The 22,374-nt window shown below is 41.9% G+C and overlaps 1 protein-coding gene across 1 annotated transcript in view; it reads left to right on the top strand.

Annotated features, from left to right (window-relative positions):
* Nucleotides 1–22,374, top strand: part of LOC126355549 (homeobox protein Hmx) — a 142,518-nt gene that overhangs the window by 93,129 nt on the left and 27,015 nt on the right. The window lies entirely within an intron of this gene.

The following is a 22,374-nucleotide window of genomic DNA, read 5'->3' as shown; positions in this document are numbered from 1 at the left end:
ACAGCCGACGACAGTCGCTGAAGAGCTGTTGGAGCGCATATCACGTTAACCAGCTGTCCAGTATGCTGATGACGGCGCTGTCTCGTCCACGTCCTGACGTGAGTTACCTTGTCTGTTTGGGGACGGTTTTAGTGTTGATACTGGTACTTAGGATAATTTTGAGATACTTATATATCTTAGTGAACCAATAGGGACGAACTGTAGCGTCTCTGGAGGAATGGAGTGATTTGAGAATTATATCGTGTGAATGACAAGCATATAGGTGTGTTCTGTCGTTTGAAGATATAAACTAAGAGCGTCTTTCTTTTTGGGGGTGGGGTGGGGGGGGGGTGGGGGTGGGGGTGGAGTCTTTCTTCGAGTGGCGTCATCCATTAGGCGCGTTGTGAACACCGCCACGCAGCGGAATAATCGTGAAATATTCAAAGTCTTCCCTCGACTAGTAGATCTAAAATCACACATAAACTAATTGAATAATTGATATCGTATTTTACTGCAGCGAATCCTTGTCATCGTTAGCTATTAATTTTGTGTGACAATTAATGACAGGCACGGACAAGGTTTAATCATTTTAACTGGCGTAATCTGTTTCTAAGTTGTTTCCGTTCGAAAGATCCGACTGTCTTCAAATTAAATGTACTGTAGTATTGCGAGGAAATGGAATGGGAGCTTACAAAGTGCCCTGTTTCTGTGGGCTACTTCCGAAGTGAGAAACATTCTGCACACTTTTCAACGTCGACAAGGAGAGAGAAGAGCTAATTCTAAGATACTTAATTAATTTACGGGACTATAACCTGATGACGTCCTCAACAACCGCCGATGTTTGGACAACACTTTGTTATTTTCACAGCACAAATGAAGCAAGAGAGTGACGTGCTGCACCTGACAACTTAAAACCTTGTTTCATACATCCATCTTCTAATGGATAATGGGACAGCACAGCTGTGTGTTGCAACAGTAATACCCCCAGTTTTGTGTATATTACTTTTGTTTAATTGTAACCGGTTTCGGCGATACAATTCACCATCTTCAGGCCTCTTTGCAATAAAGGATGATCACACTTTAACGGGGCATCATCACCGTATCTGTAATAAAATGGGCAGAAACCATCTGCGTTCTCCGAACTTATCGTTTGCTGTTAGTCTGGTTGCATTATATCAACTCAATTAAAAAATTAATATACGCAAAATTACCCCGCTCTGTTGCTGATTTAGCTGACAAACGCTCTTAAAATTTTATTCGATAAGGGAGCAATTAATCTGAACCCTAGTGAGCGAGGAATTTACGTCGGGAGCGTTGGTTTGAAAGGAGGACGGGAACTGGAAGTGCGCAGGTTTGACCAGCGAACTGAGTAAGAAGTGTGAAGGTTAATGTTGATGACTGAGACAGACCTTGGTACACTATTTACACTGGTAAGTCAGCTGAGTGGTCCTGCTAAGCTGGCTGGTCCCCTTGATGTCATTTGACATGAGCAGACCGTGACACAGATTTTTTTCTCTTCCTCCGTCTCATTTCCATAATCGTCCTTAACAACACAAATATGGTACTACACTGCATAAATATTCATCACATCCATACGCTAATGCACAGATACACCCTGCAAGAAGGGTAATTTTACCTCATTCTTTCAGTAAACCCTACATACGCTACGAACATGAGTCACAGCTTTTGGTTTCGAACTAATAACTAGACAAAATGGCAAGATACTTAAAAAGGAACTAAAGAGCAAACTATCCATTAACAGTTCCTTCTGGACGTAATTGACTAGGTACATAACATTACGATCGATATTTAAGTGAACTTATGACAAAGTATGTGCTGAGAGGCCATGGTTTACGATACCCTTACACGGTATTTTTGTCGTTACTGTTTTGCTCAAACAATTCGAGAAAGAAGCGTAGAGTTGTAATAGGGAAGTTTCATGTGCGTTGACCTTAAAGCACGTAGAAGTCATTGAAATTGAGAAAATTTGGTTCCAGAAACATTGTTAATAAAATCGCCGAATCTCCTACAGGTCGTCTGCATTCTTCATAGTCCGCTGACAGAGATCTTAAGAAAGACAGAACAAACTTTTAGACACGAGCAGACGCGTTTAGACGCTAGAGACGAATGTAGAGAAGTAGCTACTATACTTTGATCAGCACGATTAGCTTGTTACGTGAACCGCTACACCAAGAAGTAATTATATAATATGAAAACAAAAATTAACATAATTTCGTGGAAAGTGCATTACAATCAATTTGTCGAAGAGAACACAATGACTTTGCTACGAATAAAAACCAACATACAAACAAATTATGAAAGAAATTTTAGCGTAGTTACTATGCCCAGTCTAGCATGGGATCGAGATCGTGGGTCTATTTACTGACTTGTCTTAATATAGTACGTTTTCGATGCAAAGAGATTCAAAATAGATGAATATAAATTTTTGCAAAATTTAGTGTAGACTGTACTGTTGCTTATAGCACACTTGTAAACATAAATGTTTTAAGGAAGAATTATTTTTGAAAGATTGTAGCAAAAGACAATTCAAATTGCAGAATATCATATATAGATAATTTTTAGAGACAGAAGAGAACAGCATTAAATTGAAAAGGGACTGAAGTATAGGCATATTTAAGAATTTTCGTTTCGCTAATATGGCTACATAGCGTCCTTTTCGAATACAAAACTTGTTAGTTAGCGACACCCTGTCACGACACAGAACATGAGCTGCTGAGTGGTATCTTATAGTAACTTCGGGAAATCAAATTGGATGTATGCATTTAAGTGCAGAGTTTCACTGAATTCAGAAATAATTTAATCACGTCTTTATAATTACGTAAGTATATTTTTTGTGGTAGTAACTAGTCACTAGCAGTGCCGGTAGTCATGTGCATATTTTTTTGGTCATATGGGTACTGCGCTGTTTTGGACGGTATAATTACCTCAATGTTCAGAAACAAAAGGATGTTGATACACACACTAGGGCAAAGTAAGAAGAACAAACGTTAGCTACATCGCAAATGAGCTTTTCAGCAGTGAACATCGCACGAATGTTAACTTATCTCCTTAATTACGGGAACTTGTACCGAGGATTTAATGAAAAGCGAAGCGTTTACCTTCGTAACTCCACAGCAGATGGCAGCACTGCTATGCAGCAGGTACAGGACTATTGCGTAGACTCTCCCCTACAGCTCCAGTTGGCGGGAAGCCTTAGCAGTGTATGGCTGTGCAGCTACAGTGTAAGGAATGGAACTCATTTGAGACTTTCGGTCAGTACGATTTCAACAACCTGCTTTCATTTAATTATTGACAATACAAGGTGTCACTCCAAAGGGAATTCATCTGAGAGTGTAAGCCATTTATGATGATTCTGTTGATGGGAGAACTATGTGTCGTTGATCCAGTAAGTTTGAAGATGCTCAGGAGGAGACGGCACGTCCCGTGACAACAAACACTTATTTGAACGTGCAAAACGTTGACAGACTAATTCAGGATGATCAACATGTTACTCAGGGAGAACACGTAACCGTATTCGGCATATCCCTATAAAACCGCACAAATTTGGCTCCGTCTGACTTGCTTGTGTTCCCTATAGTTCAAAGAAAGTCTGCGAGGACTTCACTTTGCATATAATGAAGTGAGAGACACTAGTACAGGCACGGAATGACGACTTCTTCCGTGACAGCTTCAGAAAAATTGCTCATAGTTGGCAGAAGTGTATCCAAATGTCTGGAGATTCGAAAAGTGAATATCGATAATGAAAGAAAAAATTCTAATGATTATTTATGCTTTTGATTTATAGAGATATTCCAACTGAAACACGAGCTACGGAGGTGGAGGCTTTGTTTTGATTCGACTCTCACAGTTCATTGTTTACACTGAATAGCCAAAACACTATGGCCACTGCTTAATAGCATGTTTGACCACCTTTGGAAAGAACAACATCACTGATTCTACGTATCTGGGATCCGACAGTTTGTTGGTAGGTTTTTGGAGGTATGTGATATTAAATGTCTGCGCACAGGTCTTGTAATTCTCGGAAGTAACGGGCCACTGATTCGTGTACGCGGTGATTGCACCCGATAGCGACCCAGATGGGTTCCATAGGATTTACATCAGGCGAATTCGGTCGCCAAAGCATCAATGCGCAATGCGCTATAATGCTTCTTAAACCATTACAGCACGATTCTGGCTCCGAGACACGGACAATTACACTGCTAAAATACGACATCGCCGTCGGAGAAGACATCAAACATGAAGAGATACTGCTGGTTCGCAGCTGTCGCCGTGTCTTTGCGTACTATCACATGTCACATGTAAGCGCAGAAGAATGTCTCCCAAAGCTTAATGCTGCTCCCACCAGCCTGCGTCCGTGGCGCGCTGCACGTTTCGAGCTGCCGTTCACCTCGATGACGGTGTTTGTGGGGACAACCATCGATCTAGTACAGCAGAAATGTGATTCACCCGAAGGGCAGCCACGTTTCCATTGATCGACGGTCGAATAACGGCGGCCCCGTGCTCACTGCAATCGTAATTGACGATGTCGTTGGGTCAACATGTGAACACGTAGAGGTGATCTGCTGCGGAGCTCCATGTTCAACAGTATATGATGATCGGTGTTCTACGAAACATTTGTGCGTGCACCAACACTGTGCTCTTTCGGCAGAGATGCCGCACATCACCATCTATCCTACTTTACAGAGCAGACAAGCCTCAAACCCACGCTCTGTAAAGAGACGTGGTCGTCCAACCATTTAGCGCCTTGTAATAGTTTCACTGTCCTACCCCTTTCCACATATGCTCACGACGGTAGCAAGTGAACATTCGACCAGCTTCGCCATTTTCGAGATAGTGACTGGCTCTGAGCACTATGCGACTTAATTTCTGAGGTCATCAGTCGCCTAGAACTTAGAACTAATTAAACGTAACTAACCTATGGACATCACACACATCCATGCCCGAGGCAGGATTCGAACCTGCGACAGGAGCGGTCGCTCGGCTCCAGACTGTAGCGCCTAGAACCGCACGGCCACTCCAGCCGGCTTTTCGAGATACTCTTTACAGGCTCTGCGTAATGATAATCTGCCCTTTATCAAAGTCGCTTATCTCAATGGATTTCCCCATTTGCATTCCATATTTTCGCTAGAGTGATCTGCCGTCCGTGTCTGCTCCGCTTACATACTTTTGTTACCGCATGACGTGTCAGCAACGCCGCCAGTTGTCATGATGTTTTGGCTTATGAATGTATGCCGTCCGCAGCTCTTGGGCCTGCGGTAGCGTTCTCGCTTCCCGCGCACGAGGTCCCAGGTTCAATTCCCGGCGGGGTCAGGGATTTTTCTCTGCCTCGTGATGACTCGCAAGTCACCGAATTGCCGGCACGGTAGCTCAACGTGTTTGGTCAGAGGGTTTAGCTACCCTCTGTAATAAAAAAACTGAGTGAACGGATCAAGGAACAACCTGAACGAGTGTTGTCGGAAGTCCGCCACGAACAAAATCAACGATCAATAGAGAACAAAATGAGATCAACAAAAAAAAAAGAAGAGTGGCGTAAACTGAAAAGGACTTGAAATGCGGCGGCCGAACTTCCCCGCATGGGGTGTCCCGGCCAACAATGCCATACGATCATTTCATTTTAGTGTATACCCCAACTGCGGGATGTCTGGTAGCTGAAGATGCAGTCTGAAATTGTGCATATGTTGCCACTGGACGTTCGAATAGATCAACAGGAAGATGTCTGAACGGGGAAGACAACGGCCCGGTTTCAAGCTTGCTGCGAATGTTCACTTCAGTGAACATTGCGGTAAGAGGACTTCATTCAGAGCAGCGAGTCGTTGGTGTGGATTGCAGTGCGGCGAGAGGCCCTCCAGTTAAGAAGCTCTCCAGTGGGGCATTCCAGCCGCTCTCGCCCCACGCAGACGAGGGGTAAGCAGTTGACTCTGGAGGGACCGGTGGAGACCTCTGCGTGATGAAAAGAGCAGCACGAGTGTCGCGCCCATACTACACGACAGCTGGAAACGCCCAACTCCACAAATCGGAGTTTCAGTTATTGTTATTCAAAGAAGTTGAGCCACGAAGTAGCTAGAAAGCCAGGCTATCTTTATATCGACTTTAAATGCAAATCTCTTGCGCTTAACTTACAACTTACATTAATGTCCCACTAAGCTAGTGCATCTGCAAAAATTATGTCAAACGTGACAAAACTATGGCCGAGACAAAGGTTGCTTGGTTCCAAATGTTCTCATGGCATAGCCTTGAAAATACAATGATTACTAGCATCTTTAAAAATGGAATTCTAATGTCTTTTGCCATAAGAACAGTGAATCTGCTGATGAAAAACTGATGTATTTCTTTTGTGGACTTAAGTTAGAGAATAAAATTACACTGAATATGGGAATTTTTGTGCTGTTTTTGCTGACGTTCGAGTGCCCTGCCACGCGAAAGTTTATGAGCAACCACGGGAAATTATGCCGACGAGGCAAGCGATACTTTACGTTTACGCCTCTATCGGCAGTGTGTAGTGAGTGGAGTAAACTCGCTGGCTGAAGGCAATCAATCACTTGCCAGAACAGCGCGAAAGTTCGCATCGTAATATCTTGACTGATCTATAAAAGAGTTATATCGCTGAATTTGTTTCATACAGATCTAATATTCTGATAATAAAATACCATAACCCCAGTTTTTTAAAAAGAATGACAGTCATCACTGTACTTTCTACAATAGGCCATACAAGTAATTTTCGATCGTGTAAGCAGATAGAACTTTTGGAAACATACAACCCTTGTCTGAACTATTTCCACATAACATATTTTGTACCACATGCTGTGGCCAGAGATTAGTAGGGAACCCTGTCCTGAGTGTAGGAGAACGAAAATGGGAAATGAAATACTAACACCTCTCTAGCTTTGACAGAAGTAGAAACCATAGTTAAGAACCTTAAACTTCGGTAGACGGTACGAAAATAATGTCTATTAAGAGTTCTTCTCTAAAAATATTGGAGGGACAGTGACAGAACATGCTTGTATTTAATTATTTTGTCATGTGCCACGAACCAACTTGATTGGGACTATCGTGATACAGCTGTTGCCGTTTTAAGCACCTGATATAGCACTGTCCAGGCTAGAAGAGGTTTATGAAACTAGTCCTGTGTGTTGACTTCCGGGAAACGTGCATATAGAGAATCAGAGAGTCTTGTCATTCTAAAAGGACCTTCAAAGCCTTAGCGCGCACAAAAGCCGGGAACGACAGCGCGCTCGAGATTTCTCCGTGGTATTGCTATTAAATACGTGATTAGATGGACTGGAATGAAGACGGGAATGGCACATCGCTTTGGTGAAGGACGCTTCTAAGCGTTCATCTCAGGTGGCTTTGGGAATCCACTGCAAATTTAATAGAGATGGCCAGATGTGGTTCGAACCAAAATTTTTCTTAAGACATCTTAAGTATCTCAAACATAGGAATACTTCATTAAGTTGATAATTGAAGGAGTATGCGTAAAATCTACTAAGATAATAATAAAAATAACAACAAGAACCCTTACAACTTCTTATGTCGTTTATTAGAACATTTATTTCATGCGATCTACAGTGTTATCCACCAACAACGAGCGAAAAGTGTATAATTTATACATTCTTTCTGTTTTTTCAGCGCTTCATTCTTGATCTGAGTTGATCGGCCAAAGTACTGACTGTAGAAAGCAAATATGTAAAGTATTTCCAAACGGAGACCATATAACGTGCCAAGGAATGATATGAAATGTGTTTAGTGAATGAACAGAAACATGAAGATACTTTTAGTTTATTTTTTCTTTTTATAATGTCGCATTGATGTAATAGAGAAGTTATCAATGTCGGCTTGCCTCTAGACGCAACTAACAGGCAATCCCCTAAAATGCCACCCACAGCTCATGACGCTGTGATTTAATTTTGCCACGTTATGTCGAATCCTTGTCGTTTGCTTCTTGTCTAGTTAGTCTATACTTTACTGACTTCTGCATCCTACTCGAATTTCAGTCATCACTTATTGGTTCAATCAAATATCTGCCGTTTCTATCTATAGAAACTCCATTAGAAAGTTGTAGTTATATATGTCTGTGCTTGTGCCGACCTACACCATTATCTTCATTATTAAAAACCGTCTTATGCTGTACATACCGTTATGACCTTCCTTTCATCCCTGCTTCCATTATTTGGTTAAACTAGTCGTCTTTAGATAGGGCTGCAGCGTCTTCACAGTTGAAAAAAAATTACACTTTTCGAATATATATTACCCCTACAAAAATTATTTCTGTGTTTCTGTTTTCTATCTTCTGTTCCCGATGCAGGTCGTAATATTAGTTCGATTTGGATGTACCGTGCTTTTGGATTATTGCTTCGACCTGCATTTACCAGTACAAATTTTTAACGGAATTTCACTCAGACTGTTCGCGTATGTCTTACTCTTTCGACAATCTTTTATAGAAATTTTGACACTAATGACCTGAATGTAGAATGCAAGTATGGAAAATAATATTTTTCATAGAATAAATTGAGAACGGATTGAGTTTTTATTCGAAGTACTGTAAATTATAATAACAAAGCGGAATGGTATAAATGGTCACTGGATAGTAGAGGGATATGTATAATTGAAATAATCAGTGAAAAAATTTTGATTTGTGAGTCAGATGCACACGTGTAATGTTATGAAGAAAGGTGGCGCAGCTGTCGGTGAGGTATGGTGACAGAGAGAAGGGATACTAACAGTACGTAAAGAAACAGTTGCAAGAAGGAATCGAAGTTTTACTACCGGAAGTTCGTGGAACAAACAACAGAGGAAGAACGAAGCACCTGCTGCCATCTGCGTGCCTGGGTGTGGTCACGATTGTGGCTCGGTGATCAGTGGCCGGAAACCGAACAATTGGCTGGCAAGGTAACAGCAAGTACTGGCTTTTTGTTTTCTCTCATGCCAGGCTGCCTCGTCGTGATCAAGCCTTTCGAAATTTTCTTCAAAAGCTGGACAAGCCACTGCCACTGACTTCTATCAGCATAAAACAGCGCGGGCATGTTCGTATACCAAAATTTTTAAAGGCGCTGAGGATGGTTGAATGAGGCAACTGGTACCCCACTTTACAGTAAGAGTATTTTAAATAAATAGGAACATATTCGCATTTTTTGTGATCAGGTAAGAACTTTTAACGATGGTTCTCTTCTTTTTCCTGCTGCAGTAGGGCATGTAAGTCATATAAAAAAATTATATTGTCAGCAAAGGAAATTTTGTATTTGCTTCGGTACTACAACATGGTTATGGGGTCCAAAGTTGGTAACGGGAACACTTTACCCTAAATTCCTCCGTACTACGTTAACTACGTTTTCGCTAACGACTGACTTTGCTTGCATATTTTACGTGTACAAGTTGGGTAACTTCGAACCCCTCTATCTTGGAAATTAATAAAGATATCAAGAAAAGTTTCACGGCTGTTCGAGATCGGGATGTTAGCAATATATTGTAAAAATTTCAGCCATTTTCTGTGCATAGTCGCCTGGGAATCCGCGCCTGGGTTTTTATACCCAAAAAACAAGTTTTTGTGGCGTTTCTCGATAACGGTAAGGATTTCTGTAAACGAGGATATGGCTCTTCTAGGTAAATAAATAGAGAATATTGTAACGTAGCCACAGCCAATGTGTAATGTGTACGAAACTAATCTGTGGCGTTGCTACGTTCGTCTCGGAAAATGTAAACGTTACAAAAAATTACAAGTGATACAAAAACTGACTTGTGCAACGGAATTTACTGAATTAGAGTGCATGACATGTTGTGGTGTCTCAGTTTCTCTGTTTTGGCCCTAAGTTTTGCACTCATCTCTTTAGGTGATTGCCTTTTTCCATGTGGTTTTCAGCAATTTGCAGCAGCAGTGGCTAAAGCTTATTGTTACTAAGAATGAATGTCATAAAAAGGAGTTTGCTTGGGTTCTGTTAACTGACAAGGGACTTCATAAATTAAGTCTATTTAAAACTTCAGAATCATCTTAAGTCATAAGAAATAATGGACAGTGACAAGTACTACGGCATAGGTATCAATAATGTCTGAGTACCAGATTAACAGATTATTTCAATTTCAAAGCTACATTAACATTTAATAACCACAGCATTTGTATATTAATTATGGGTGTAGAATAATAATTATTATATGGAGGATAGGGAGCCTTCTTTCACTGGCTAGCAAAACATGGCATTATTGCAAACTCGGACTAACAATCCCGAGGCTGACCCTGCAATGGCTTTTGCACTATGCTTGCGAATTTTACCTTGAATTCCTTCTTCAAGCGTAGTTAAGCCAACAAAATCTCTCCTGGCTATATAAATGAAACCAGGCGTTGAGTGTCGAAAGATCTGCCATCAGAGACGTGAGGGCAGCGTGACGCGCCTTCTGTCTCCGAGCTCTCGACCGACACTACTGCTTCCACTCTCGCAGACAGACCTCGTCTCACAACAATGCTTACAATCGCGCTCCCGTATTTCGTCCTCAGATTATTGCTATCTATATCTGAGTGTTCGCCCAATGCAAAGAATAGCGTCAAATTGGATACATTGTTTTCAATGTAATGGAGAGTTCTGACACACTCCGCACAATGTATGGTTAAAATTTCCTGCGGTTACTTGTTATTTAGATTTCGCCTCATACTGGAATTTTCGTGTAGAAGTATGGTAACTTTGAACTTCTAAATCTTGGAAGTGGATAAAGAATATCAACAAAATGTTCAGTTTATCGACATCGGGATCTTAGAAATATATCGTAAATACAGTATTTCGGCCATTTCCTGCTCATGAGCTTCTTCGAATCCTCGGCTGGGTGTTGGTCCGCTAGTGAAGGAAAAAATATAGAAAAAAACTATTTTGAGGGGTTTTCCGAGGAACTGGCCAAGAATAAATGGTGGTCCCGTAAGTTCCGTCAAGCCTGCTGTAGACCACATCAAATAAAAGAGGACAACAGGTGTCGACAAACTTTGCTGTCATCTTATGGTCTTAAAATTTTTTTATAATGAAACATGTTCACTGTGAGGTGGAACCTACTGCCAAGTTGTCATATCAGTGGATAAAATACAATAACTTGCCATGAGGTTCCACGTCACACTAAACACGTTTTATAACAATTTTTTTAGGCCAGAAGACGACAGCAAAATCTGTCGAGACCAGTTGTCATAAATAAAAAAGTATTTATGAGATCCTGGGTATAAAAGGTTTTTTACCGAGTAAACCAAATCGCTCCTTATCAATTCTGACTTGTGGTGTTCCCAAGGTCGTGTTGCAGACCTCTGATGTTCCATACCTATATAAATGATTTAGAACAATGCTGCAATTTATCGTCCAGTTAAGACATCACACGATTAAAACAAATAGAAAAACCATTTAGAAAACGTTCCCCTTTGGTGCGAAAGTTTGAAATTGATCCTACATAACGAAAAATGTTAGGTCATCCACATGAGGGCTAAAAGGAATGCATTAAACTTGGGTTACACATGAAATCAACCAAATCTAAAGACCGTAATTTACAATTACTAAATACTTAAATTGGAGAGAACACATAGACAATGTTGTGGGAAGGCAAACCAAAAGCGGCGTTTTATTCGCAGAGCACTTATAGGTCGCAACAGATCTACTAACACCAGATAGGATTACAGAGAACATCGAGAAAGTTCAAAGAGAAGATGCAGGTTCTGTATCATCGATAAATAGGGAAGAGAACGTCGCGGACATGATACAGAATTTCAGGTGGACATAGCTAAACAATGGCATTTGCGTTGTGGTTGGATCTTCTCACGAAACTTCCATCATCATTTTTCTTCTCTGAACGTGAATAAATTTTGTTGACGTCGACCCACCTAATGAGAGACAATCATCATAATAAAATAAGGCAAATCAGAGGTCGCACAGAAAGATATAGGTGTTCGTTTTTTTCCACGCTCTGTACGAGAGTGGAATAAAAAATATGGTTCAAATGGCTCTGAGCACTATGGGACTTAACATCTCAGGTCATCAGTCCCCTAGAACTTAGAACTACATAAACCTAACTAACCTAAGGACATCACACACATCCATTCCCGAGGCAGGATTCGAACCTGCGACCGTAGCAGTCGCGCGGCTCCGGACTCAGCGCCTAAAACCGTTAGACCAGAGAGTGGAATAATAGGGAATTATCGTGAAGGTGGTTCGACGAATCGTCTGCCAGGGAATTAAATGTGATTTGCAGAGAAGTCATGTAGATGTAGATGAACCTAGTAAGAAACTGGCTGTATACGTAAAGAAAGCAATCGTTATTAGGTAACGCCCGACAGTTATGCAAAACACCTAATGCACAGGTAACGTCACATCTTATGACTGCAGCGCCTCACACCGCTCGGCTAATCCCGCGCGGCGTAGGTGCTTAACTAACCAAATCTTGTAGGGAAATGACCGCAGTCTACACTTACTTGCGATAGGCTAGTGTACTTTTGCAAATCTGTTGTGATTGATTGTGGCCATAAGAATGTGCCTGCAACCGAAAGACAATAGAATAAACAGCTTAGCTCCGGGGCTTAAGGCGACAAGTTTTCATTTGGAAGCGTCAATTAGTCGAGCGCGCACAGTTGTGGGGCGGGGAGGGGCGGCAGGCGACGCCGGGTGTGTCCGCCGGCTTCCACGGCGCAGACGCAGCCCACCGGTCGCGCGTCATCACGGAAGTTTGATAGCGCGGGGTAATTTGCATGATAATGCCCGCCCCGCGTCCGCCAATCGCCGCCCGGCTCGGGTTAATGGCGGCGCCGTCTTCTGAAAGCCCCCCTCCCTTCCGCGCACCGTCAGGTAAGTCGGGGGATGCGAGCGAGTATAAAGTTTGATGTTGCCCGCCATGAAATATTGAGCAAGCATTCTAGAGAGTAAAGTGTGTCTCTCTCTGGACGGAGCAATTATGTATGCTCAGTGCTGCAGCTACTTTAGCGCGGCCTGCTGGGAGAAGTGGCAACTTCTCGCCGAGTCGCGTCCCCTACAAAGTGGAACACCGACGCGCCTTAGCCTGCGGCCGTCGCTACGGAGCCGTCTCGCCGTCGACATGGACGGCAAGCTGGTACGATAACGACGTCATGATGTCGTCATCGTAGATATTGTTTCTCAAGTCATCAACCCTTTTTCTCAACAGATACTAATCGTTCAGGGATAACCGATATATCGTTAGAAAGGCGTTTTAACCAGCTTCTGGCTCTGCATACGGATTTTGCACTAAAACATACTATTTATGGAAAACCTTAATATAAAAGAGACTGTTACCTATTATGGCAACAGGACATCATGGATGCGCAGCTTCGTACATACATTTTATGAAGCTAATTTATTAATCATGAATAAGTGACTCACTTTTTCGTATTATCTTACAACAAATACCACTTTATTTACTTATTAAGTTAAGTGCTTATTAACTGTACAATTTGCACACAGCTTTGTCATAGACAATAACCGTATCACTGCGGTTGTCCATTATCTCTATCCGTTGTAAAAGTTGACTTTTCTAAACGAATATACTTTTCGAAAGGCATTGTCAACTTGTACTTCATTTTACCTATTGCTACTACGGCCTAACGTGCTTACATACAGTACGAAGTGCAATTGAAATCTCAAAATAGGTGTTATTGTGGTCTTAGTTTTATACCAGGTGAGAAGCGAACACTACTTCTAACTTACACATTTCTCATTTATTTACTTGTCTCTATTTTGAATTTATATTTTTCATTAGACTTCAACAACACGTGAATGTAATTAAGGTAGAAAGCTAGAAATTACAAGCAATTGATGAAAGTCAAATATTTTCATGAGTATTAAATTTATTTATTTCTCTTATTCTTGTATTTACTCACAAATTATTAACTTTTATCAATAACAGGTTTGTTTGAATACTACCGTCAGATATAATGAAGTTTACGACGCCAAGGAAAAGAACATTAGAAGCTATCACTGAGATGCGTCTCTCCAAAAGCGTGGCTGCAGCTCAAACACCTGCTCAGAGTGAAACACAGCATTCGTACAACTACCTTGCCCAAACGACTGCATTTATTCCAAATACTATCATTATTTAAAACTATGAAACTGTGTAAGTTTCATACGGATTTCCCGGTTGGTTAATAATACATGATGGACGCATATAAAGAAACATCACTAAGTAAAACTCTTAAATTGCATAAAAATGCAAATTTTTGCAGAAAGAGAAAAGAGGAGTATTAGCTTTCAATGTTCCATCGATACACAGCATTAACTTGTAACTCCTCTTACAAAATTTCGCAGGGTGTTCAGGTAGCCGGCCGGGGTGGCCGAGCGGTTCTAGGCGCTACAGTCTAGAACCGCGCGACCGCTACGGTCGCAGGTTTGAATCCTGCCTCGGGAATGGATGTGTGTGACGTCCTTAGGTTAGTTAGGTTTAAGTAGTTCTAAGTTCTAGGGGATTGATGACCTCAGCAGTTAAGTCCCATAGCGCTCAGAGCCATTTGAACCATTTTGTTCAGGGAATTTTTCTGAGTGTTTTGGAACAAAGAAACCGTGGTCCTCGTGATTCGTTACGTACTACGAACGTAATTAAGATTTCTTCAGTTTGTTGCCAAAGTTACCTTTTTTTCATGGAAAATACCTTGACAACAGTGAAGAGCCAGTAATATTCAATTACTTAAAGTAATAACACAAAACTCGGATTTAAAAGTACTATTAACGTGCATGCAATCGCTGCGGGAACAGCTCAGTAAAGCGTTGTTGTACCGCTATTCTGTTTCTGTGAACTCTATACAAAATACATGTATATGCCACCACTTTACGAGCAAACCCTATCAACACTGCTTTGTATCACTGTTAACGTACTACTAACATTGACAGAAAAACAAACTCGATACAAAACCGAGCAATACTGCAATACTGAAGACAATGCTGATGCCAAAGAGTAAAGCTGCCATTATTTCATCACAAGGTGCCTGCAAGTTTTTATCTCAGTAGGGGCAAATTCATAATTCATCTATCACCGTTGTCGCGTCACTTGCTGTTGTTATCTTGTACTAAGCTTGAGACGTAAATCGATATTTTGTGGTGAAATTGTTAAAAAGAAATTTTTTTTAGCTACAAGTACGTGTTCGACAACAGATGTTTCCTTGCTTTCGAGACTCCCTGCTAGATGACTGTCATACAACGCAAGATATGTATACAGTAATTTTCATGCACTTTCAGGAATTGAGATCTCTTAAAGAAAAACTTGCGGTTTTAAATTAATTATCTTTTCTGTAATCTCAGTTCCAACGTCCTATAAAGTTTTTCATTTCAGCAATTTATTTTATAACTCAGTTTGCACATGTTTTATTTTTAAGCCGTTTTACCGACATTTATTGGTAATTTTCGTGATAGTTTTCCTAACATTTTGGTCATAACAGTCCGAGCTGAACGGTTACACTTCCTTTACCATAATGTTAGACTAATTTTCAATAGGGGCTGTTGCCCCCACTGAACACCCCCCCTTTCTCCAGCGGGCGCCCTTGCTTCAGCATGTACCATAACTGAATAGAACAAGTTTATTCCAACCGAGACACACAGCACCTACCATCGAAATTCCACTATTTTCTGCGCGATACGGAGACAAAGATAAATGTGACAAAGAAATAAAACGATACAGAATACTCCATAACCAACGTCCAAAGACTACGGGCACTTACACCAAAATATTCAGAAAATATCGCTGAACAACCTCCGAAATTTTGTGGGCAGAGTTCGGATTCACCCTGTGCTGTTGTTAGTGGTGCAGGTAGGCCTCTTTTCACTCAATCCAATTCTAGTGAGTGCTTCCATGACCTTAAAATACATCTCTCAGTACGAATGAATGTATGTAGTGTTTCTCGCAGCTTGATACATAATTCGTTTGTAGCTGAAGAGAAACCACATTCAAAATTCTATGTTGTATAGACCCTATTTATAAGGATACAGTACGAAATCGTGATTACTGTTAGCTAAATTATATTAGCTACCATAAAGTAGACGAAAAATGCTGTTAATGTACTGTAGCAGCCCAAAGTAAACAGCGTCTCTTAGCTTGTCTAGTATACTGAAGTTAAAGTTACGTCCTTTCCTAATTTCTTCATTAATTGTTTCTTTTTGCCTTTCTTCTTCTGTTCACTCCCACATGAGGCTACTGTCACTTGCATTTATAAAATTCAGAGTATCTTTCTTATCAGTCAACTGTAATGCACTCTCGCCTTATCCGAAGATCATTTATCTGTCACGTACTTGAGAATCCCCTATGTGGATTCGTACTTAGAGTGATTTTCCGACTTATTGATCACGAGAAGGTTTGTTTGACCTTGTAAATTCTGTTTTCGTATAGGTTTGGACCTGACTGCCCTTCAGTCACTGACCGTGGTTTTACTAATCTTGTTTCTACTGTTTCGACATGTTTTCTTAATGTTGCAGTTGAAATCTTCACAGACTTCAGTGTTTCGCACAGTTATATCCAGCAGTAATGTACGCAACTTAACAATGTTGCAGGTGCTTGCAGTTTTACTGTTGTGTGCAATAGAGCAGTCCATTTCTGCTCAAGTGAAACAAAACATTTCGTTCCCTACATGTACTTTAGGTAATGTGGATCAAATTCTGTTACATTCATTCACCAAATTCACTTCCCCTTTGTTTGTTTAGGTGAATAGTTGACTATGCTTGATTTATCGGTATTAGCGACGCTTGTGAGGAATCCCTTTCCTTTTTCTTGATAATCACCAAGCCCTCTTCTTGGGTCGATGAAGGAGATCAATCATCCTACAAAAGAATCGCTGATGAACGTGTGATGGCCAGACGGTCATATGACTACCTTCAGTTGACCGTTCTACAGAGTTCACATAGCTAGTGTTTGCGATGGGCAATTTTCACATGAAAATTTGTGCGCAATCGCAGTATCGCACGCACAAACTTTCATTCACAGATTTTGCTAATTTACGCTGGCACTGAAACGTCACGAAAACTTTTTTTCATGTATTACAAATTTGTATGTTGTAATGAAATGCGATACTGTTTTGTGCCTAGCGTTGCTTATGAAGTCTGAAACTCACAAGTAATGGTCTATATTTAGTTGACCAAGACCTCATATAAGGGGCATATTACAGAACCTCAGCCCGCCTCTGTGGCCGGGCGGTTCTAGGCGCTTTAGTCCGAAACCGCGCTGCTGCTACTGTCGCTGGTCCGAATCCTGCCTCGGGCATGGCTGTGTGTGATGTCCTTAGGTTGGTTAGGTGTACGTAGTTCTAAGTCTATGGGACTGATGACCTCAGATGTTACGTCCTACAGTGCTTAAGAGTCATTTGAACCATTTGAACAGAACCTCAACGTGACGGAAAAAATTCCCCTGTGATCGAAACACATCGTAAGCAAGTCAGCTAAATGTTCTTGGCCTGGTTTTGACGACTTTAAAACAATTGCTGTGACGTTTGTTGGTTTAAATATTTCAATTTGTAGAAGTATGTTTGCTAAATTCATAAGACAACCCTTGGCTGTAACTGATAGGTAAGATTTTTAATTCGGTATTCTTGCTGTGTTTTGAAGTACACGTCGGAATGAACACTCTTAGGTGCCACAGACGTATAAAGCTGGATAAACGCCATTTTTAAGTAAATGTTAGTACTTTACTTTCAAAGTGACAGACGTACAGCAAGCTCCCGGTTACCCGGGTTAATGCGGACCCGAGGCTGCACGGATAACCTAAAAACATGGATAATCCGAAGTATGCATGTATTTAAGGGAAAGAGCTATTTACTGTATTTACAAAAAATGCTGCTAAAAACATTTGAAACAACACTGCATTGCCTACGCTTTAATCGCCGGGAACTGACAAATTATTCACAAAACTACGCTTAAAACACTCGGTACTCGTATTTCCTACCACGAGCACTCAGTTCACTTGTGGGAAATAATCATTCACTTTTTCTGTTTCTGTTTCTCATTCACTTTTTAAGATGGGGGTTTTCATTTTCCGGAGAGTCAAAGCTACGGTATAGTAAAAAAAAATGGCTCTGAGCACTATGGGACTCAACTTCTGAGGTCATTAGTCCCCTAGAACTTAGAACTAGTTAAACCTAACTAACCTAAGCACATCACACAAATCAATGCCCGAGGCAGGATTCGAACCTGCGACCGTAGCGGTCGCGCAGTTCCAGACTTAAGCGCCTAGAACCTCTCGGCCACTTAGACTGGCCCAACGTGACCTGGACAGGATTTGTGATTGGTGTAAGGAATTGCAGCTAACTCTAAATATAGATAAATGTAAACTAATGCAGATGAATAGGAAAAAGACTCCATTAGTAGTGTAGCGCTTGACACAGGCACGTCGATCAAATATTTGGGCGTAACATTGCAGAGCGATATGAAGTGGGAAAAGCAGGTAATGGCAGTTGTGGGGAAGGCGGATAGTCGTCTTCGGTTCATTGCTAGAATTTTGGGAAGATGTGGTTCATCTGTAAAGGAGACCGCTTATAAAACACTTATACGACCTATTCTTGAGTACTGCCCGAGCGTTTTGGATCTCTATCAGGTCGGAGTGAGGGAGGACATAGAAGCAATTCAGAGGCCGGCTGCTGTTACTGGTAGGTATGATCGTCACGCGAGTGTTACGGAAATGCTTCAGGAACTCGGGTGGGAGTCTCTGGAGGAAAGGGGGCGTTCTTTTCGTGAATCGCTACTGAGGAAATTTATAGAAATAGCATTTGAGGCTGACTGCAGTACAATTTTACTGCCGCCAACTTACATTTTGCGGAAAGACCACAAAGATAAGAGAGATTAAGGCTCGTACAGAGGCATATAGGCAGTCATATTTCCCCCGTTCTGTTTGGGTGTGGAAGAAGGAGAGATGATGCTAGTTGTGGTACGAGGTACCCTCCGCCACGCACCGTATTGTGGATTGCGGAGTATGTATGTAGATGTATATGTAGATCTAGATGTAGATGTAGTGCACGGACCAAGCAACAAAGTTCGGTGTACGGTCATTGAGGAGACACTGTTGGTAGCCCCTTGGTTCTTTTGAGCCGTCAGCTGCTTGACAGTAACTGCACGTCTATTCCCCCGTAAACATTTCCATCCCCGTCGTTCACCACTGTTTTCTATGATCTGTGGTGCACCACGGTTGCCTTGCCTCTGACTTGGATAGCACTACTTTGCCACGCACGGTACACTTTAACCACGCGGCACACGAGCAGTTTACAAACTTAGCCTTTTCGCAAACACTTAAACCCTCGGCCGGAAACCCAACACTCGTGCCCTTTTGGACGTCAGATAAATCGCTCCGTATCCACATTACGACAACGACTGCACTGTTTTCCGCGTCCCCCCGACACGCTTCGCGTTCCTTCCAGTGTTAGTGGCGCCACTTGACGCCTGTCAATGGTTGTTGCACTTTGACGTCGAATATAGGCGGTGGTCATATTAATGTGACAGAACAGTGTGTAAACCACTTAGGCGCCACTTTTTTGTAAGTCATCGGTCCGACCGCCGTGTGTAGGGGCGACGGCACGTCTTCCCGCGGCAGCTGCGTCGCGACAGCCCGCGGCGGAGCGAGGTCCCGTTGTCGCGGCAGCGACTGTCCGCCAAGTCGGCGGCGACTGCCTCTCTCTACACTTTGATGAGGACGCTTAAGTGTTCATGCAAATTTGATGCGACACGAGGAGCTGTAGGCATGGCAACCGCCCCTCCTCCCCCCCCCCCTTCCTCTCCCTTCCCCACCCATCCCGAGCCGCTTGCCTCTACTGGGACGGGCGCCGGCCCCGGCGTCTGCGTGTTGCTCATTACGTTGCGCCTTCGGTAATCGAAGATCCGAGCCCGCAAAGCTGCCACAGCAAACAAACACGTTCACACCCTACCTCTTTCGCACTTTACGCCACGAAGTCACACTCCTTGTTTGGAATCTTTCGCAGAAATGATCCGTATCGTGTGCAAGTCCTGGCGGATGTAACCCGTGTTCTCCACCGTCAGTGTCAGAGTTCCATTGCAGACAAGGATTTCAATGTGTATGTTCTCCTTCTCTCCATCACCCTTCCCTAGTGTCTACCGCGTCATACAATATTCGCTATTTTCATGACCTGACAACTCTATTTCAACGTCAACTGAATTTTCCATCTGTTCTTCTCGAAACATAATAATAATATGAAATTGGAAAAATACTCTCCAAAGTTATATTTATTTAGTCACGAAATCCTCAGAGGAATCCTCAGAGGATAACTGAATGTCTCAGCCGGTCGGGGTGGCCGCGCGGTTCTAGGCACTACAGTCTGGAACCGCGCGACCACTACGGTCGCAGATTCGAATCTTGTCTCGGGCATGGATGTGTGTGACGTCCTTTGGTTAGTTAGGTTTAAGTAGTTCTAAATTCCAGGGGACTGATGACTCAGAAGTTAAGTCCTATAGTGCTCAGAGCCATTTGAGCAATTTTTTCAATGTCTCAAACACAGACAAAATGATGTGCGACTTACACCGTCATCGATTCTACAGAAGATAGGTAGAGTGTTTCCCGCCCCCTGTTAGGTACTAGCGAAGGAACGAGATTACGCCAGGAATTATGTTGCCCTCATTGACAAAATAAAAAATATGTAAATCCTACCCAGTTCTAAACTGGTGTCGTTTGGGAACTTGAAAAATGATAACAGAAACCAACAGCTGTATTGTAATCCAACGCCAAAACACTGATTTGCAGCACCAACCGCTATCTGCCACCATCGTACGAACGTCACTGACAAAGGCCAACCGGCCTCGCTGGCCGAGCGGTTCTGGGCGCTACAGTCTGGAACCGCGCGACCGCTACGGTCGCAGGTTCGAATCCTGCCTCGGGCATGGATGTGTGTGATGTCCTTAGGTTAGTTAGGTTTAAGTAGTTCTAAGTTCTAGGAGACTGATGACCTCAGATATTAAGTCCCATAGTGCTCAGAGCCATTTGACAAAGGCGAACGGAGTGTTCGAATGGAAACAGTACAGTTTATTGTGCATGTTACGCAAGCATGTGCTATCGAGTGCAGCAGGGGCCAAAATCAACTGGATTCCGTATCTTCGTAGCAGTAACAAGCGTACTAATGGTCGTACATCGATAAACATGCTGGTTCGCAGAGTACAGTAAAACACAGAATAAATACTTCAACCTGTTATTCGCGCCAGTGGGGCACGTCCCGACTTGTGCTTGTCCACTCCATGATCTCACTCCGTAGACTATTTGCACACCTTTCGTGCCGGTGCCATAAGTTCACCACGCTTCCCAGCTGATGGCGACCACCTGTAGTCTTCGGTCCAGTAGTGAGAGGTAAGGGTAAGATTCGATACATCGTAGCGATATCGGTTTCTGTACAGACTGATGATCCCCTCTCAGATTTTCAGAATTCGAAACCACCCTGTAGCAGTCCCAAGTTACTCAAATTTTGCTGAAAATAACCGAGGCTCTTCCTTTCGGGACAAAGAATGAAATTATTATAAAACTATTCACAGAGGGTTAGAAGGAAGTATCCAAAACCGAATCCTCATTTTGTTATTTTTTTTAAATAGAAAAGGATGAAAAATTATTTCTTATAAACACCTTACTCTTAGAAAATATAATTAAAATTTATTATGGAAAAATGTTTTCAAAAACGTTACTGTTAGCGGGTTTGAAAAGTATTTGCAAAAGTTGTTGGTTTTTCAAAAATAGTCAAAATAGCTCCAAATAAAATTGACAAATGTTTTAAATGAGAGAAAATACAATCTAGTTTCAAAGTAAGTATAATATAACAATCCCAGAAGGTTATAGAGTTCCTGTGGTTTCGTATTCTGTACTTGATGTACCTATGGGCTCTCTTTCTGAGCGTTTGGTTTTGTAACGTTTGAGAGAAAGACTAACCCACTTTTTCCTAAAAGTTTCGTTGTAGAAAGTGGGTTCAGAGTTCTTTCTCTCTGCCATTTGTATGTCAATTCATCACAAGTCATTACAAGTAAGCTCAAAGAAAGCAGTTTGGAAACTAGCTCATCATCAAGAACTTTTCCCAAATTGTAAGTCTCCCTCTTTTTGGTGTAGATACATTCTCATATGTTCCGTACCTCATGTTGGATAATTTAATAGGTGTGGGTTTTGAAACGTTACACTTTTTCTGGCCGCCTTCGCCTCTACTTTTTCTGAACTTCATCAGTAGCTTATGTCGTTTTAGACAGTCACCTACCTTCTTTGATCAGTCTTTACACACCATCCTCTTGGGACCTCCATTAGAATTCAAAAAGAATAAGGGTGTGTGATAACACCGGTAGAGTTTAAACATAAAAAAGTAATGGGGTATCTCGCGCACCTGAAGAGGATCCAGTATACGCAACTATAGCCTACATTTTATTAACCAATTTGGATTTTGATTCAACATACAAATGAAATGGCTTTGTCATA

This window comes from Schistocerca gregaria, chromosome 3 (assembly GCF_023897955.1).
Source record: "Schistocerca gregaria isolate iqSchGreg1 chromosome 3, iqSchGreg1.2, whole genome shotgun sequence".
In the NCBI taxonomy this organism is placed as follows: domain Eukaryota; kingdom Metazoa; phylum Arthropoda; class Insecta; order Orthoptera; family Acrididae; genus Schistocerca; species Schistocerca gregaria.
The sequence above is the reverse complement of the archived record's forward strand: the minus strand, read 5'-3'. Positions and strand labels throughout refer to the sequence as shown.